Below are 19,974 nucleotides of genomic sequence, written 5' to 3' on the forward strand. Positions count from 1 at the left end.
AAACTGTTCTAAATACTTTTATATATTATCTTGCTTAACCTCAAAACCACCCCATGATACAGGATGATAGTACTGCCTTCATTTTACATACAGAGAAACTAAGTCACAGGTAAGATAAATTATGTGCCAAGAAATAGAGCTATGATTAAGACTGACACAGAATCCCATACTCATCTATTTCTCTATTTACCTATTTTAAAAAGTATATATACTATAATAAAAATATACATGTTATAAATTGCTGCCCCTATAGATAATATATATAACATTATATAACATTATAAAAATATATTTATATATGCACACAAAACTTTTTATATGCACATTTATGTATATGTGTATATTTTTCAACTACGTAGAAAACATGTTAAAAATGTGAAACACACTACCAGTAGGTCACCATGAGTCCATGTGGCAGTCTTAACTAATACCAGCTTTACCCTAGGTCTTCAGATGCCTGCCTGCTCATGGTAAGCTAATCAATTAAACTGTTTTCTTTAATTCATGGTGAGTTTCTGTCACTTGCAACAAGAAGAGTTCCAAGTAATACAAACATGTATTTTCATAACCAGAAAGGCAAAAATTATTTCTACCCTGTTTATTTTTTAAATGTATATATGTAACATGCTGTATTATTAAAATATAAACTCCAAGATAAATTGAATAGCTTCATAAACAAAAACATGCCTACAGTAGTACAGCTTCCATAAACCCCTATGCCAATAAAATCAAAACAAGTAAAAAAAAAATATTTCTTTCACTAGAGCAAAACAAGATTAAAAGAATAAGTTCTTCCCCACTTTACAAAATAACCTAATTACACAGGCATTTTCTACAGCATTTTTGTTGTTGTTATTACTGTTCCTTTTTTTCTCTCTCTCTGCTATATATCTTCACAGCAGCAAATGCAGGATGAAAACTGCTTTAGGAGACTTAAAGGATTCAGTCTCCTAAAATATTACATTTTAACCCTGAGAAACTACCATATACTCCTAACTGCGTTCATGTAATTTCGCAAGCTGACAAAGTGCCTTTCCAGCTGATTAAGTAACAGGAGATAGACTTAAACCTAATTCTAAAGTGACTGGTTTTCACTTTAAAATACTAATTTAGGCTATCTGACACCAAAATTCATTGAGTTGATGACAATATTTGATGTGTTTGCTTCAGCTAAAAAAAGAGGAAATCAAAGAAAGAAGACTGGCCTTCAGCATCCCTTTACAATGATGGTTCCTCACCTCGTTAACAGCTCAAATTATAGAACATGTAAGGTTGTTATCAAGCATTAAACAGGACAAGGAACTAAGGTACTACTATTTGCTAAATTTTTTTAAAAAGAACTTTATTTAAATCACTGTCAGTCAGGTTTTGAGTGATTTTTTTTTTTTTTTTGCTTTGTTTTACAGAGCTCAAATTCCTGACTCAATTACAACTCCAAGCCCTTCTATAACTATTGGCAAATTAATCATTTCATCATTAATTGTATGACTCCCATCACACTATTCTTCAGTCCTTGAAAAAAATCCCAAAACCTGATTCTATATTGAGGATTCTAAATAAAATCTAAACACCTAAGCTTAACAACCCAGTACTTTCACAATATTACCCTAACATTCCTATCCATCTTTTCTCCTCTCCAAGCAAATTGAATTTTTTTATCCTATACACAGCCTGACTGTCTGGATGGCCTAGATTAAGCTACTGTAACAAAGAACTCGAAAATATTATTGGCTTAAAACAAAGATTTATTTCTTGCTGATGGAATACATCCATTGTGGGTCAGTAACAGACTCTGCTCTACAAGACCCTGACCTAAGAAGCAGCCAACATCTAGAGCAGCTGTCAGCAAGATTTTTTTATAAATGGCCAGAAGGCAAATATTTTCAGCTTTGTAGGACCTATGGTCTCTGTCACAACTATTCAACTGTGTCACTGTAGCACAAAAGCAGCCATAGACAATACATAAAGAAATGAGTATGGCCATGTTTCAATAAAACTTTATTTACAAATACAGGTAGCAGACGATATTTGGCCTGCATTCCAATCTGAACTAGATAAGAGAAACCTGACTAAAGAGTTTTTAATACTTAATGTTCATACATTTCCTATGCAAGCATAACCTTAAAGAAATAATTTTTGAAACGATAAGATAATACCTACCTTACAATGTTTTTCTAATATAGTATGGTGGCTTTGATATAGCATAGCAGTCAAGAACAAAGACACTAGATACAGACTCCCTAGGTTCAAATTCCAGTTCCTTTGCCTAGCTTCGATCTCTGCATTATCCAACTTCTCTGAGTTTGTTTTCTCATCTACATCACAGGATTGCTGTATTAAATGAGTTAATATGTATAAACTGCTTAGAATAGGGCCTAGCACAAAGTAAGTACTCAATAAATGTTAACTGCTGTTATTATTAAAAATATCTAGTACATATACAGGTGATAAGTTGACTGCGAAGGCAAGTCATCTAGCCTGTGTATGAGCTTGGCAAACTACCTACTATCAACATTTCGATTCAGGAATTGAACATTCAGGAATTGGACAATCGTAATACATATATCTATCCTTCAGGAATATCAAAAATCTCCCATGTTCCTAGTGCTTTTACTGGCAGAACCCTGAGTAAGTTATGATCCTATTCTTTGCTTGAGTTGACTCCTTAGATCTTCATGTCAGCTTTTTCTCCAGGATCCGGGTATGAGTCACAACCTCTCCACTGAATTCCTGATTCAGTCTCTTTTATGGGCTATGCCTGGCTGATTCTGGGTGTGGTGCCATGTCTGGCACCATCTCTCTGAGAATGCTGATGTGGTAGAGTTCAGCTGTATTTAGGCTGGTTTACCTTGTAATTTTCCAGTTTCTTTATTAGAATAAGCAAAAGCACAAAACATGACTACAAGTTCTGTACTTAGCACTATGAAGCTCTCTAAAATCCCAAAGCAACTAAGACAGATCTTTGTCAACTATCTTCTAGGAGGTAGTATTGACAAGTTCCATGCAGATTGCCAATCATATGAGGCATATATAATTTATCTAACTATAAAATGTGAAAAGAACCATTTTCATCTGAGATCCCTAAGTGAAATGCACCTGACATACTGTCATCACAGTAGCATGAAAATAACATAGATTTTTTTTAAAATTCAAATATACTCTTCCTCTACTTACTACCAATATGTGACTTTGAGCAAATTATTTAACTTATTTGAACCTCAGTCTCTTCAGCTATATAATGATACTAATGTCTATAACAGCATTGTAATTATTATTAATTGAGCTAACATATATAATGTATCAAGCCCCAAACAATAAATGCTACTTTCCACCTTTCTCTCCCTACTTCATCCCCACCTCCAGGGAATACGTGATGAAAAAGTTTGGGAGAGAGACTAGGATAGATGTGTATGGTTAGCTTGCCGGGGCCATGAGTTACTGATTCTGATGTTCACATTCTGCCTGAAAGATAGAACATTTTGACTTCTGAATCATAACTGAAGCAGTTTTCTTTCTGATACTGTAAATTATGATACAAATATTAAACATGTAATCACACCCACCTTATAGGAACTTGGGAAGCATAGATAAAATTAAGAAATAGGATACTGATATCATAGAAGATATTGAGTTGTTGTCAGTTAAATACTTCTGAGAGTATTTACAAGTACACTGAAGGCAGACTAACTGCTATTTTCTCGCAACTTTCAAGTCAAATTTAATCATTAATAACAGCACAATTAAAAACAAAAAAAAAACTGTGATTCAAATCCCTGCTCTAACATTTATTAGCTGTAGAACCCTGGGAAAGTTAACCTACCTAATCCAACGTAAAATAGTGATAATGACATCTAAGCCACAAGGCATGGGTTAACTCTGACTGTTATAACTGAATCTGGTCTCAGGGTTATTTTGAAGATTAAATAAAATAGTATGCCCAAACAAGTCACATGAGATAACTTAGTGAAAGCACCCAAACATAGTTTCCTTATCCTTACCATTATTTCTAGATTTTCTTATTTCAATTTCATCCTCTTGTTTTGAACTTTATCCTCCCTACCAAAAGCCTATAGCATTGGCTATTAGTCATGGTGATAAACACTGTATATTAAGAAAAATATTACCATTTATTTAGTACTTACTATTAGCCAGACACTGAGCTGATTGCTTTATATAGTTTTCTCACTTAATCCTTACAACTTTCTTAAGATGGTTGCATTATTCTAGTTTATAGTCAAGGAAGCTGAAGCTGAGGTTAGATAATTTGCCTAAAGCCAGCTGGTTACCAGAATCATAGTTACTTTTGCCTTACCAAGTATCTCCCCCCAGTCACTATCTTGTTCCTTCCCCAGAGGTAACCATTACCATGAGGTTGTGATAACTATTTCCTTGCTCTTCTTTAATTTGAGCATACAAGTATGAACTATAAATAATATTGGTTAGTTTTACCTTTGAATATTATTATACAAAGGGAATACAGGACTGTATTCCTTTGTGCCCTTTTTCTTTTGATATTATGTAAATAATGAGATGACCTATGGTTCATTCATTTTCAATACTCTACCATATGAGCATCCAATAATTTTTCAATCCTATAGGTTTTGGACAGCTGAATTGTTTCCATGTTTTAGCCATTATGTACATTGGTGCTGTGACTATTTCCTTTTTATGTAACCTAATGTAAATACACAGGAATTTCTTTAGTGCACTGATCTTAAAACATACACAGACCAATACAAAGGCTATACAAAGAATACACAAAGACTTTCTAAATGGTAAATGGGCATACGGTTTCTCAAGAATCCAACTGCAGACTCAATAACTTCCATAAATACTCTTTCCTAAAACGGATCTAAGAAGAGGTTACATTTAAAATATAGTAACTTTAGAAAATGTTGGCTAGTTTTGCCTATTTACCTACTCCCTACCCATTCCAAATATTACTATGATGCCTTAGTTCTAAATATAAAACTCACAGAAGGGTAAAACGCTTAGTCTTGCGGGGAAGGAAGTTGATTCTACAATAACATGATACATTCTATATAGGAAATGTTCTTTAGAAGCCAAAAAAAAAAAAAAAAAAACACATGAACTATGTAACTACCTTGGAGGAGTTAGGAAAAAAGAGATGACAGATGTCTGAAGTATGCCTTGAAGAGCAAGGTATGATTGTCAGGTGAAACAGGATTGAATAGACAATCCTTGCAAACAGGTCAGTGAGATATAAGTGGAAGTCATTAAGTAGAGCTTCAGGAAAAACTGTTAAAGGGAGATAATTTAACTGGGTGATGAACCCTTTTGCCACTCAGAAACATCTGAACTAGAAAGAACTAAAAAGAATAGGATATATAAGGAAAAAAAAAAAAAAGATGCCAGAATAATCTGTGCCTATAATAATAAACAGGTCACAGGCAAAAAGTTGGTTATGTTATGTAAGACACATTGATAAACTGGAAAAAAAGGAACACTGAGGAAACTAGAACCCAGCCTCAGTCTCTCCACTGGAGCCATGTGCCAACAAGAGCTGCTCTAAATCTCATTCCAAAAGGGAGGTGTCCACTGGTAAAAGACTGTTCCTTGGTATTAGGGATGAGAGATAAGTACAAATACAAACAACGAACTGCCTTCCCACTAACCACTGCCATGTTGCTCAGTAAACTCATTAACCATCATACAAATAGAGAAATCCTGTCACATGCTATATACAGCTGCCCTTGTTAAAAGCAGGTCAGTTTTGATCAAACACTGATAACATGCCATTTGACTTTTGAAACCACTGTTTCTCTGTCTATGGCATCTTAAATATGTATGGTATGACTCTCCAAACTAGCAGTCACATGGGCCACTTAACCTAACTCGGCATCAGCTGCTCCAGAATGATAACTGCCTAGCTTTGAGGTGACCCTCCCTCCAAAGCTCCCCAAAGTGAATTTCAAACAACCCAGATGTAATCTCGAAATTTAGTGAATATCACCCAGATATTTTGGTGACATGTGGAGCAATAAACAGAAAAAGAATGTTTATTCATATAAAGTCCAAACCAAATCAAAACCACTTTAATCAACTCCTACAACTTCATAATTTTTTACTTCCTTTGTTCACTTCCTAGAGAAGATACTGATAGATTATGACCTAAGCATAAGCAGATGAATGAGTCCAATGACCATTATTTGATAAATGATCAAAATAACACCAAGTACCTACCATGACTCAGTTACTATTGTAGGGTGCTAAAAACAAGGAATTCATAACCTGTTGAGGAAGCAAATGTCAACGACTAAACATAATGAGCTGTTATAACAGAAATATAAAAAGTGTGAAATGTAAGTAGAAAAGAAATAACAGAAGTTCTAATAGGAATTGAGTCAGGAAAACACTCCCTTCAAAAAATAAATTCTTACGTAAGCAAGAATTACCACATTTTTAAACAGGGTAATGACATAAAAACTATTCTTTCCGGTGGTAGACAGAATAATGCCCCCTTAAAGATGCCCATGTCATAATCCCCGGAACCTATGACTATATTAGGTTATGCAGCAAAGGGAAATTAAGGCTGCAGGCAGAATTAACATTATTAATCAGCTGTGAACAGGGTGATTAACCTAGATTGTCCAGGTGGACCTAATGTAATCAGGTTTTGAAAAGCAGAAGAAAGGGAGAGAAGACTCAGAGAAAGAGACATGAGGATGGAAGCAGAGTCTGATGCTCTGATGCTGGCACTGAATATGGAGGAAGGGGCCACAAGCCAAGGAATGCAGATGGCCACCAAAAGCTGGAAAAGGCAAGGAAGCCAATTCTCCCCTAGAACCTCCAGAAAGAAACATGGCCCTGCTGACACCCTGATTTCAGCTCAGTGAGACTCATGTCAGACTTCTGAACTACAGAACTATAAGATAATAAATTCGTGTTGTTTTAAGCCAGTAAATTTGTGGTAATTTGTTACAACAGCGATAGAAAATTAGTATAATTCCTTACTTAGAAATAATTTTGAATTCACCATCTCAGGTCCAGCTCAAAAAGCACCTCTACTGCAAAGAATTAATTACCATTTATCTGTGCTCCCTTATAAATACATACACTTATATTAATTAGATATATATAATCCTCTTCCCTACTAGACAATGTGCTCTTCAAGAACATGGACCATATTTTATTCATCTTTCCATCCAAAACACTATTAGACACTAAATAATTATTTGTTTTACAGATGAATCTCTTCACCCCCACTTTCATGTACGTATCCGGATTCCCCTACCTTCCCTGCCCACAGCACCTGCTAAGAGTCCTAATCCCAAAAAAAAAAAAAGATCTTCTTATCCAATAAATCTTGATATTACCAGTACACATAGGCTCTCTACCTGGCACAACCCATATGCCACTCTCTACAGTCAAGATTTGAAGGAAGAGATCTCCCAGACATCCCCACTGGTCTCTATGCAACAAGAGACAACTAGCTCAACCTGAGACCAGAAGCAATTTCACTTAGACCACAGGAGGAGAGCACCCCTAAAAGGGAGGATAATTACCAAGAGGGAATAAGGTTATATTGCAACATAAACTTCCCAAAAAAGCCTATCTGATGCAGTTCAAATATGCCTTGGGCTACAGTATTTCTCAGGAGGGAGGTACAATAGATAAATTAAGCTTCTAGGGAGAAAGTTAATTGAAGGAAGAGGCTTTAGACATAAGGAATGGGAGCAGTGAAGTGAGAGTCAAAGGAAAAACTTCCCCTGGTAATCCCAAAACTAGGATCATCATGCCTAAGCCCAATGATACCGATGAACACGCCATCACTTTCTTTGGTTCATCCTTTCCCATACTAACCATGTGACATTAGTCTGGTCCTATTCCTCAGCAAGGGTGGTTTTCTGAAGGAACAAGCGAAGAGCTGTTTACAAAATATGCCTCGGTTTCTTGTAATACTTCTGACTGGTCCTGACAAAAATATTCCTTTTTTCTCTGATCCCCTCAGAAAAGGAAGGTACTCCAGCTAGACATAAAGGACTTCCCATTATTTTTTAGTTCAATATGGGTAAAAAGCTAATGAAAAGATAACAGAAAAATCTCTATATAGAAGAAAACAAAAGCAGGGTAAGGTTAAAAATGGTCTAGAATTTTTTTAAGAAGAGGGACTAAGTTGGAGACTGATTTGAGGAAGAAGACTAAGTAAAAAACACAAATTTAAAGATTCTCTGAAGAAATAACTCCAATATAGTATGGCTAGGAAAAATTATCATAAACTCAAGCCATACAAAGTATAGCCAAAACAATATAGTTTGCCAACAGCCAAAGTTAAGAGAAAAAGGCATCATATTTGGGTTATAGAATCTAGCTTCAGTCCAAACTCTCTAACTAAACTTTGTGATCTCAAGCAATTAACTTTACCTCTCTGGGCCTCAGTTTACTCTCATATAAAATGCACGTTTTGAAAGGAATTTCAAGGATATCATCCATGCCTTTATTAAGTTTTAAAATGTCTCTGGAAAATGCTCTTAAAACTATAACCTCACTTCTTATTCTCTATTATGATAAGGCCAAGTTGATAGCCTACATCACCTCCCTGAACATTTGTACACTCTCGCAAAATTAAGCCAGACCCGTTTCATCCTTACTTTATTAGCTGAATATATAAGTACAGGGAAAGGATGTATTATACTAGTCTCTCAACTTTTGTACATTTTTGAAATTTTCCATAATGGAAAACATATCACCCAGAAAACACCAGAAGAAATCTTAATATATTCTGTGCGTTTAAAAAAAAGAAAGAAAAAGAAAAACATGCTTAATTATAAGTAATATGTTAGTTCTATGTTGGTTTTTAATGATCTATGTTACAATCTCAATATTCTTGAACCAAATATTAATTTTACTGAAACATAAAGTAAATTAAATGCTAAATCACAAAGAATAAATGTATCATAAATTAGACCTATATATTTTCTAAAAATACTAAACTGGATCAAAATATCTGCAACACAATATTTCATTTGATTCAAGTTCTAGATTAACTGAATCTCCTACCATGTACCTATCATCCAACATCAGTAGTTATCAGCATATGGAGAATTTCATTTCACCTCTATCCCTACCTCCAACAGATAAAAACTAACCACTCACAAAAACTAATTTCACTTCACATATTTCTAATATTTTGAAGTTATTTTTCTTGAAAAGTATGACATGAAAAAAATTACTCAAACATGATTTTTCAGCTTAAGAATTTGAGTGCACTGCCAAAGAAATTCCCAACAACCGAGCTCTTCTAATTTTATCTTTATGTCCCTTGGGACTAATATAGTAATTGACACTATAGATATTTTAAAAATGTTTATAAACCAAAAAAATTTTTTAAATAACCCTAAAGACAATAAAATTTGGCCATTTTCATTCCAAAAATTTACCCGCCAGAAAAGACAAATATGAAAGATGTAACTCTATAGAGCAAAGAAAAATAATTATATCTGATGTTTATAATTCTTAGGCTTTGTTTATCAAAAACTCAAATTCATACCTTACCCAAATTCAAAATGAAAAACATATGCAAAATATTGAATACATTTTTTTGAAAAATTAAACTCAAATCCATAACATATTAATGTAAAATAATAACCTGCTAGATATTTTAATCACCAATCAAAATACACTAGAGAGCCAAACTGCTAAATGCCACACATTTATGAGACACCAAAGCAAGTTCTAACAGTCAAGGAGAAAAGCAGTATATGTACAGTGATAACACTGTTTAGATGCTCTCACTTGCCATTTTCACATATTTGGTCTCATGAGCCCCCCTCAACCACAACAAATTCCAACATTTCAGTAAGTAGTAACTAAATATTTCATATAATATATATATAATATATATATAATATATATATTTGTATATATATTTGTTCTAAGTGTTGAAGACTGAGCTACAAAAAAATAGAGAACACAGGCCGAAGCAACACCGTGATGCTCATGAAAACATGTAGATAAGATGGTGGTCTGTAACATGCACATATACAGTAGTTATAAAGTTCACTAACAGCCCAGTAACATAAAAGCCTCTACGGCTGGGTAACAAGAAAAAGTTAACTGTAATATGAGATAATAATGATGAATTTCTTTCCAAGTATTATTTTATAAGGTCATTTGACCTAAAGTTCAATATCATTTAAAATGTATTCTAAATCAAAGTTTAAAATTGAATTTTAATGTTAAAAAGTATGTAAAAGAAGCTGTATTTCTGAAATGTTTGTAAAAAGATTAATCTTTTCTTTTAGAGGAAATTAAACAAGCAGACAATATATCTTATTTCTAATATAGATGTGAGATAATTATTGTTTAGGGTTTATAGTATCTTAAATAGAATACTATATAGATATTAAAGTTATAAATATAACCAAAAAAGAATAAGAATTTGAAATAATTTATTTAAAATTAAAACTTATAAATGTATTTGAGTATCTGAAAAGAATAAAACATAGTTTTTGTTAATCACCTATTATATCGAACCATTCTTCTAAGCTCTTTACATGTAACAATTCCTTTAATTTTTATAACAATTTTATGATAGGCACTATTATCATCACTTATTTAAATAATGAGTAAACTAGTGACCAACGTAAGTTGATTTGACCTAGGTGACATAGATACTAAGTAATAAAGCCAGGGTTCAAAACCAAACAGGACTCCAGAAAGACATGCCATTCTGCCTTTCATAAAATATCAAAATATCTGGTGGTAGGTTTATAAGCGAATTTTTACATTTTTTAAGTTATAATTTTTTATTTAATTTAAATTTTCCTTTTTATATATTACTTTGAAGCTAGTAATAATAAGTAAATAGTAGTAACAATAGCAAACATTAAGTAAAAGCACAAGACAGACATCACCTCTCATACCATTTCTAAGATGGATGCTCTTATTAGCCCTTTTTTTGAGAGGAGGAAAGTAAGGCACGGAAAGACAAAGGAACTCACCCAAAATCACACAGCGAATAATAACAGTGCCATAAACTGAATCCAAGTAGCCTAACTTCATACTCTGAGATTGGGCTCTTAACCACTACTCTATATTAAAATTTAGGTAATAAAGAGAATGAGACAATATAATTTCTCTAAAATAAATTTTATAAACTCTATGGTTTTGATTCAGGATCTAAAATCAAAGCAGTATACACCCTATCGATGATGTTAAACAGTAGAACTTCTCCATCTACCCAAAAGAACAAATAATACTCTCTTCTTCCCATTTTCCACCATGGTGATTACAAGTAACCAGTTTTTCAAAAGTTGCTAAGGAAACATAAAGTGCATCGTAGGGTTTAGGAACAAACTATCGAAATAGGTATTTAGGCTTGGAAGGACTATGATAGGTATAAAAGTTCAGTTCAGATATATGCCTCAAATCAGGAAGCCCCTTATTCTCTGTAGAAAATAATGCTTAAGAAATAAACTCTACATAGAACAAGTTTATACTGAGGCATAGAAACATTAGCGTCTACTATCAATATCTTAATCTCATTCTTTAAAATTTCTATTCTTCTGTATATGTTTTATTATTTTTATATATATATATATATGTACTTGCATATAATTTATAATACACTTAAAGAGGGTGAGTTGAGTGTGCTCCTTGTTTATATACAGGAATACATGGTCAAAAATAGACGACAAGCAAAAAAATAAAATCACTGAAAAAATGGTTTGACTTTTATTTTAAAGGTTTCCTTTTACACTTTAAAGCTTCGAAATATTTTTAGTTACTTAACTGGTTACCCGATGATTCCTAAAGCACTGATAATTCCTGTACCTTGCAATAAAAGCCCTTTTCAGAAACTTTCAACAAAATTTGAAGTAAAGACAAATAATGCAGTTGTCATCTGAGAAGTTTCCTTTCTGTATCATGATATCAGCATATGTCTAGGACAGTGCTTTGAGGCTCACCAAGATTAAATAATCTCATCAGAACTGTGATGAAATTTGAAGGGGTAGAGCTAAGGGCTCTCTATTGATCACAGAACAATTAGAATTTCCATTTGCTCCAAGGAGAGTCGTGTCCATCCCTAGAGAATACATTTTCTACCATAAGGTTGGATTAAAGGAAGTTACTATCTTTAAACCATTTCAATTTACAGCCAAAGCTTAGCCACTATTTGTGGAGGTGTTAATTCACACCACCTTTCTGGAGCACAATTTAGCAATACATATCATTGGCCTACCAATACCATTTCTTGAAATTCACCATAAAATGATCAAACCTATGTAAAAAGATGTAGTGCAAGAACTTATAATCGCTAGAAAACTGGAAACAATCTAAATGTTTATCCCTATCATTAAATAAATTTTGAAATCTAAATAATGGAAGAAGAATTTGATCTAGTCTACTAAATACTGTTGAATTTTAGAAGCAGATTACAAACTATTGGGTATAAATGGAAACATTTTAAATTACATTATAAATTTATATAAATGCATAGAAAAATATCTGAATGAAGTTTACCAAAATTAGTTTACTGTACTAATAATGGGATTTTAATTCATCTATCTTTAAGCTTTTCTTTAAGGTTTAACTTTTTCCTATATACACAAATTATTTTCAATATTGGAAAAAAAATCCTTTTCATCTTGGGAAAAAAGAATTCTAAGATTCTGATTATTTTCTCAAAGACCTAACCATACTTCCTTTCATGCCACACTGCTAAGTACTATAAATTTAAATAAGATTTTATCTTTGAGTGATGATTCTCAAAGTTAACCCAAACCAGCAGAATCAGCATCACCTGAAACTAGTCAGAAATGCAAATTCTCAGGTCCCACTCCAAACCTATGAGAAAGTCAGGGGGTGAAGACCGTAATCTTTATTAACAAGCCATTCAGGTGATTTTGGTCCACGCTCCAATCTGAGAACCACTATTTAAGATGAATTCAAAACCTGGTTTCCTGAAAGGCCAATTTAAACTCCTCTTAGTATTGTTAGTGCCACATAAATTTGAACCAATGTAGGTGAAGTCCCCACCAGGACAGTCTGTTTAATGATAAACTTTGGGGGCAAAAACTCAAAAATATTCAAAATATCAGAAATAAAGCAGCAACATCACCAGAATTGTGACTAATCTTGATGCAAAAAGAACAAATAATAAAACTTCTAAACTCAGCTCAAGAAAAACAGCTCTTGATGGTGAATACTATCAAAAGTCTGTTGTTACCCAGGACAACCTTCTGGAAACTGAGCAATAACAAATGAACTTGGAATCTCAGCTAACCAAATACTGGTAGATCACAACTGAGAAATACCCAAATCTCTGGCAAAAATGTGAGATTTATTTAACATACAATGGAGCTACTAACAAGATCCAAGTATTAAGTCATTTCAACATTGCAAGAATGTCCATGTTAAGGCCTCAGAGTTGCTAAACTGTGAACAAACTAAACATATCAAAAATTTAAATCCAAAACACCCTCACAGCAAATCACTTAAAAGCTTATTTCGTCAAGAAAAGGAAAAATAATGCTGTCAGTATTGAAACAGATAAAATGTGAGAGAAATAATAAATACAGGAAAGAGAGCAAATATATGGACAGTGCACTTAAAATTACTGCATCTATAAATACAACTTAAGAGTTCTCATTTACAGTTTTGTAAGAAACGTTTTAATATTTAAAAATAGGGTCTATATTTACCCTTTTGGTATCTTTCCCCTCTTCAAGATATTTGCCTACCATCTGCTGGAAAATTGTCCTAATGAATATATAAGTCTCCATTATCTACACTATGAACAGCCCAGCTATGTACAATATAAACTGCACAACTGTACAAAGCAACCACACTTAAAAATTAATCTAATACAGACCATACCTGAACCTCGACAGTGAATCAGAAATCTTTAAGATGTCTGACTATAAAGTTGTCAGAGGTTAGGCTGACAGGAGCCTCCCAGCTATGTACGTAACCTATAACCTCATTTTTCCAAGTAACTAATGATAAAGCTTTATAGTTCTGGGGTTTCAGCTTCAAGCAGATAAAGAACAACTGTTGTCTCTGACCCTTCGCTTTCTATCAAACGAGATGATGCTACTTGACTATGGATTCTAGTATATAGGAAAGCAAAACTAATTAGAGAATTTTGTTGCAGACTTATTCTCTTCATTTACTTCTGAGTCAATTTAATTTTATTTACTTGTTTTTAATAGGTCTGGTTGCCTATTTTGTCTGTTATGTCTCTGAAAACAAGAACACTATGATAGAAAAGGGCCTGATGCAGTGTATTCTACAGCCATAAAGAAATGAGTGATCTGATTACTAGTAAATTACTTTGTGACAACATACTGACTTGAATGAAATATTCTTTAAATTATCTATTTGATGAACAGAACCTAATGGTGCAAAATTGTAACACCGGAATTGAATCTGCTCAGGTAAATCTGCAACCTGGATTTTGCAGCCCCTCTTCACTTCTGGACCAGATAGACGATCATTTCTCCTCCATTTAACTCTTAAATGAACTATTGAAGAGGCCATCATAGTGAACGATTGGCCACAGAAGACTAGTAAACTGAATAAAACAAGGAGGAACAAGAGAATTTCAAAGTCTTTCTAGTAACTTGCTATAATGAAATGAAACATTTACATCTCTCCTCAAGTATGTTGAGAATTTCTCATTCTCCTATCAACAAACTGCTGTAATTTAAAACTGATTCTAAACAACATGGGACTTGTCCTCCTAGTTTGTCAAAGTCTGCAAAAATAAAACTCCTGACCAAGTCTGTGTAATGACATGGGAAATAAAACCACAAAAAAAAAATAAAATAAAATAAAAATTTAAAAAACTTGAATTTTCTTTTTTAGAATTAATTTATCATAAACTTCTGACTTTTTTTAACAAGTTTAGTTAACAAGGGCAAATTCTGGGTCATGCTGTACAAATCTGATAATTAAGACAATGACTTCAAATCTGGTATACCTCTGGGAGATTCTGCATATTGAAACGAGGCCACTTTCTAAGTACTGGTCACAACCCCAAATATTGGACAACTGATTTAAAATCACAAGCTAAATAAAGCCCTTGGAAAGATTTTCTTCCACCTGAACTACTCAAGAACTACTTTGCCAATTTATCTACTCCACAAAATTGGTCTTTTCTGACTGGAGAGTAGAGCCTGAATCATTATTTTAAAAGACAACATTTTGCTCGCCCTTACTTAAAAAAAAAAAAAAAAAGTAGTAGCTTATTAAATAATCCAATAAAATTATATGCCAACATCCTCAATAAATGCAGTCTTGGAGTTTCCCAGTCAATATTATACAAGGAGCTGGCAAACCTGAGGCACAACTATTCTAATAATAATAAGAAATAATAATAATATTGATTGTATGAGGCTTTCATTGATCCTTACTCAGCTTAAAGCTCTTGAGTAAAAATTTATGAGCTCAAACAAAAAAGTCCTTTACTGATACTTAGAGCCTATTCTTTTTTAAAATGTATTTATTTTAATTAGTTTCAAGTATACAGTACATTGGTTACACATCTATCTAGTTCATAAAACGATCTGCCAATTGCCCTTCCCTCCCTCAGCCCTCCACTTAGCCAACATATTAATACTAACTGCATTCACCATGCCAGATAGAGCCTATTCTTTAAATGTGGAACAGGAGTTGGGAACTGTAGGCGAAGTCTTCTGAATAGTCGGGTGATAATTTTCAGTGAGAGAAACAAGGATTTGTGTGGTTGTTTAGTCTTATACCCTAAGCATTTGATAACTCTTTGGGTTAAGCTAAATGTATGCCTTTCTTCTTCTCCTCTTTCCCTCCGACCACTACCCGCAGAGAGAATGGAAAGAAAACCTGTATCTTATATGCTAATTATATGGTTTTAGGTGTGACCTTAGAAAACTGACCTAGCTGCCTAATCATTGCCCAAAAAAAAATAATAATTTCAGATCAAGTATCAGCAGTTCTTGATTCACTCAATAAAAAAGTTCCTGGTAGCCTACGCAATAAAGTAAATATTTGTAAATCAATGCAGAATTTCGCAAAAGTAATATAGGTGATACCGAAGTGTTTAACGATGAAATATGATGTCTAGGATTTACTTCAAAATTTGCCAAGGTAGGCATGGATGGAAGAAGTAGGTAGTGAGAGAATTAGATGAAACAAGACTTGTGTATTTAATTGTTAAGACTGTGAAAGAGTACATGGAGATTTATTATTTTCTTGACTTTTGTATGCTTTAAACTTTTCACAATAAACTAATCTAGAAAGAAAAAAGACTAGGGTGGAAATTGGTTGTACCCATTAAAGTTTTAAATTTACAAAGCCTAAACTCAGCTATCCCACATTTAAAAATCTCTCCTCCAGAAATATCAGTATCAATATGTAAAGAGATATTTATAAGAATAAATCATTATTTTTTAGAATAATCTGAGGAACAAGATGAGGAGACCATCTAAATGTCCATCGACAGGAGTATGTAACTCCATAGAAGAGAATATTCTGCATTCATTAAAAAGAATGAAGTAGAGCTAGAAGTTTTGACTTAAAAAGATATCTGACATGCTTATACATTGTAAAGTAGAAAAAAAAAGATGTATATCAAATGCATATGGCAATTCCCATTTAAAAAGAAAAAAATAACAAAGTTGGAGGTATCATGTGACCTGATATCAAACAATATTATAATGCTATAGTAATCAAAACAGCATGGTACTGGGATAAAAAGAGATACATTGATCAATGGAACAGAATAGAGAGCCCAGAAATAAATCTATGTCTATATGGTCATTTACTCTATGATAAAGAAGGCAAGAATATACGATAGGGTAAAGACAGCCTACTCAATAAATGGTGTTGGTGAAACTGGACAGATACATGAAAAAAGTTATAACTAGACTACCTTCTTATACCATAACCTTGAATAAACTCAAAATGGATTAAAGACTTAAATGTAAAACCTAAAACCATAAAACTTCTAGAAATGAACACAGGCAGTAAACTCTTAGTTTACTGATATTTGTTCTTAGTAATATTTTTTCTGATATATCCTTTTGTGCAACAGAATCAAAAGAAAAAATAAACAAATGAGACTACATCAAACTAAAACTTTTTGCACAGCAAAAGAATCCATGAACGAAACGAAAAGACAACCTATGGGATAGAAGAAGATATTTGCCAACGACGTATCAGATAAGGGATTAATATCTAAAATTTATAAGGAACTCATATAACTCAACACCAAAAACTAACGATCCAATTAAAAACTGAGCAGAAGACCTGATTAAGGCATTTCTCCAAAGAGGACATACAAATGGTCAGTAGATACATAAAAAGATGCTCAATGTCACTAATCATCAGAGAAATGCAAATTAAGACCACAATGAGATATTACTTCGCATCCATCAGAATGGCTATCATCATCAATAAATCAAAAAATAACAGTGTTGGCAAGGACGTTGAGAATAAGGAACCCTCGTACACTGTCGGTGTGACTGTAAATTGATGCAGCCACTATGGAAAACAGTTTGGAGGTTCCTCAAAAAATTAAAAATTGAACTATCTTAATACCCAGAAATTTCACTTCTGGGTATTTATCCAAAAAAAACCAAAACACTAATTCAAAAAGATATATGCACCCCTATGTTCACTGCAGCGCTATGTACAATAACCAAGATATGGAAGCAACCTAAGTGCCCATCAACAGATGACTGGATAAAGAAGCTGTGAGATACACACACACACACACACACACACACACACACACACACACACATATATACATATACAACGTAATATTACTCAGTCACTTAAAAAAATGAAATTTTACCATTTGCAATGACATGGATGAAACTAAAGGATGTTATGTTAAATGAAATAAGTCAGACAGAAAGATAAATACGTTATGATTTCACTTAGATGTGGAAACTAAAGAACAAAATAAATAAACAAACAAAACAAACACAGAATCATAGATACAGAGAACAAACTGGTGATTGCCAGATGAGAGGGGGGTTGCGGGGCTGGGTGAAAAAGGTGAAGGGATTAAGAAGTACAAACTGGTTGTCACAAAACAGTCACAGGAATGTGAAGTACAGCATAGGGAATAGAGTCAAAAAAATTGTAATAACCATGTATAGTGCCAGGTAGGTACTAGAATGATCAGGAAGATCACTTTGTAAATTATATAAATGTCAAACTACTATGCTGTACACCTGAAACTAATATAAAAAAATATTGAATGTCAACTCTAATTGAAAAATAAAAATTAAAAAAACTGTAAGATTGTGTATGTATATGCAAATATGAGTGTGGATATACACACTCATATAAGCATAGAAAAAAAGTATAGAAAACTATATATCAAACTACTAATAATGCTTTAAAAAGGGATAAGTTTAGAGTGGGGAAAAAAGGGAATTTTACTTGCATATTTCTAAATTTTCTTTATTTTTATAATAAACTTATAAAACTTTAAAATATTTAAAATCCATTACAGTTTTAAAATAAAGTACCTGTTACAAAAAGGTTAAATTAACAAAAGAGAATTTTAAATGAATTGGCCAGGGATGTCACACATTCATAGATATGACACAAAATAATTTCATACAAAATAGAAAATAATAAACTTTAAAGGAATATCATGTAAACTAATACTTTTTATAAATATGAACCAAAAAAAACTGAAAACATTGGTGAAACACATATGAGTGAGTTTGCAAGACTTTCACAAGGTTGTTAGTGGATAACAAGAACTGAGAGAGACTGGGCGAGAGATGACTAGCAGCATAAAGCAAGGAAGGGGGAGAAGAAGATCGAGAGAAAATATGTGGAAGGAAAATTAGAAAAAAAGTGAAAGAGTTACATAAATGAGAGTCATCACACTATAAGGAAACAGTATTGAAAATGAGGGGTAGGGGATAGAATGGAACAGTTTGTGGCTATGAAAAATCTTCTTTAGAGTCCTCCTTCATTTTTAAAAATCTACTGAATATCTCCTACTTAATGTATATTGAATTCACCCTAGAGGATAACAACTTGAGCCCGCAGGAGTAATTCTAGCTTCCTGGAATCCATTTCAATCTGATGACACAACCACATGCATTGATCTTCCACTCTCCTAAAACCTCATTAAAGAAAAATGTATAAACCCACTACTCAAAAAAAAAAAAAAAGAAAGAAAGAAAAGAGCCTGCAGCCAATGAGAATAGCAACAAATTTCTGTGAGGAAAAAGCTGATAAATGACAGTAAGGATGAGGTGTAGTAGTTCAAAAAAGAACCCAGAGTACTTGCCAAAGGAATGAAATCCAAAAAGGAGTCAGTACCAGCCATAACCATGGAGGTCAGGATTCAGAATGCCAAGAATAATGGAAGCACTGAAAACAAACACATTAATTGAAAGATTGAATACAGAAATGTCAAATCTCTACACATTTACCCTATACATGAATATTCCAGCAGCCAAAGACCTAACCCTAGGCAAGGCATCAGGGGATTTTTCTCTGGAGAAATTATGTAGCCTAAGAATACACTAAAAACCAGTGAACTGTACACTTTAAATCAGTGAATTGTACAGTATGGGAATTATACCTCAATAAAGTTGTTTTCAAAAAAAGAAAAAGCACTAATTTTCCTTTATTCCATAGTGGGAAATCAATTAATACTGCCTAATACTGAATGTGAGTTTTTTTAAATTACAAATATAGAAACTGACTTCTTAAGTTTATGAGATCTGTAAAAAATGAACATTACTTATAACAAAAAACACCTAAAATTCTGTAATTTCATGTTTTACTCCAGTTCTCCTTCAAGTACTATTAAATTTAATACATTTAATAGAAACATTATAGCATGTCCAATATCCAGGTTTATGAAAATTATCTTCTACTCACCCTCCTATTTGTATATTTGTGGGAAATGACACTGATCTAGAATTATGATCACTAAAATTAATAATAGTTTCTCAAAAGCAGATTTTTGGTCAATATATATTTATGTCA

The 19,974-nt window shown here is 33.0% G+C and overlaps 1 protein-coding gene across 7 annotated transcripts in view; it reads right to left on the minus strand.

Annotated features, from left to right (window-relative positions):
• Window positions 1-19,974, minus strand: part of EXOC6B (exocyst complex component 6B) — a 514,225-nt gene that overhangs the window by 475,152 nt on the left and 19,099 nt on the right. The window contains exon 2 of one of the 7 annotated variants that reach the window (XM_016130556.2): window positions 19,268-19,350. The exons of the other annotated variants lie outside the window; for them this stretch is intronic. The gene's annotated coding sequence lies outside the window, so the exon portion shown is untranslated. The remainder of the gene's footprint in view (window positions 1-19,267; window positions 19,351-19,974) is intronic. 7 annotated transcript variants of the gene reach the window in all.

Source organism: Rousettus aegyptiacus, unplaced genomic scaffold (genome assembly GCF_014176215.1).
Source record: "Rousettus aegyptiacus isolate mRouAeg1 unplaced genomic scaffold, mRouAeg1.p scaffold_m13_p_7, whole genome shotgun sequence".
Lineage (NCBI taxonomy): Eukaryota > Metazoa > Chordata > Mammalia > Chiroptera > Pteropodidae > Rousettus > Rousettus aegyptiacus.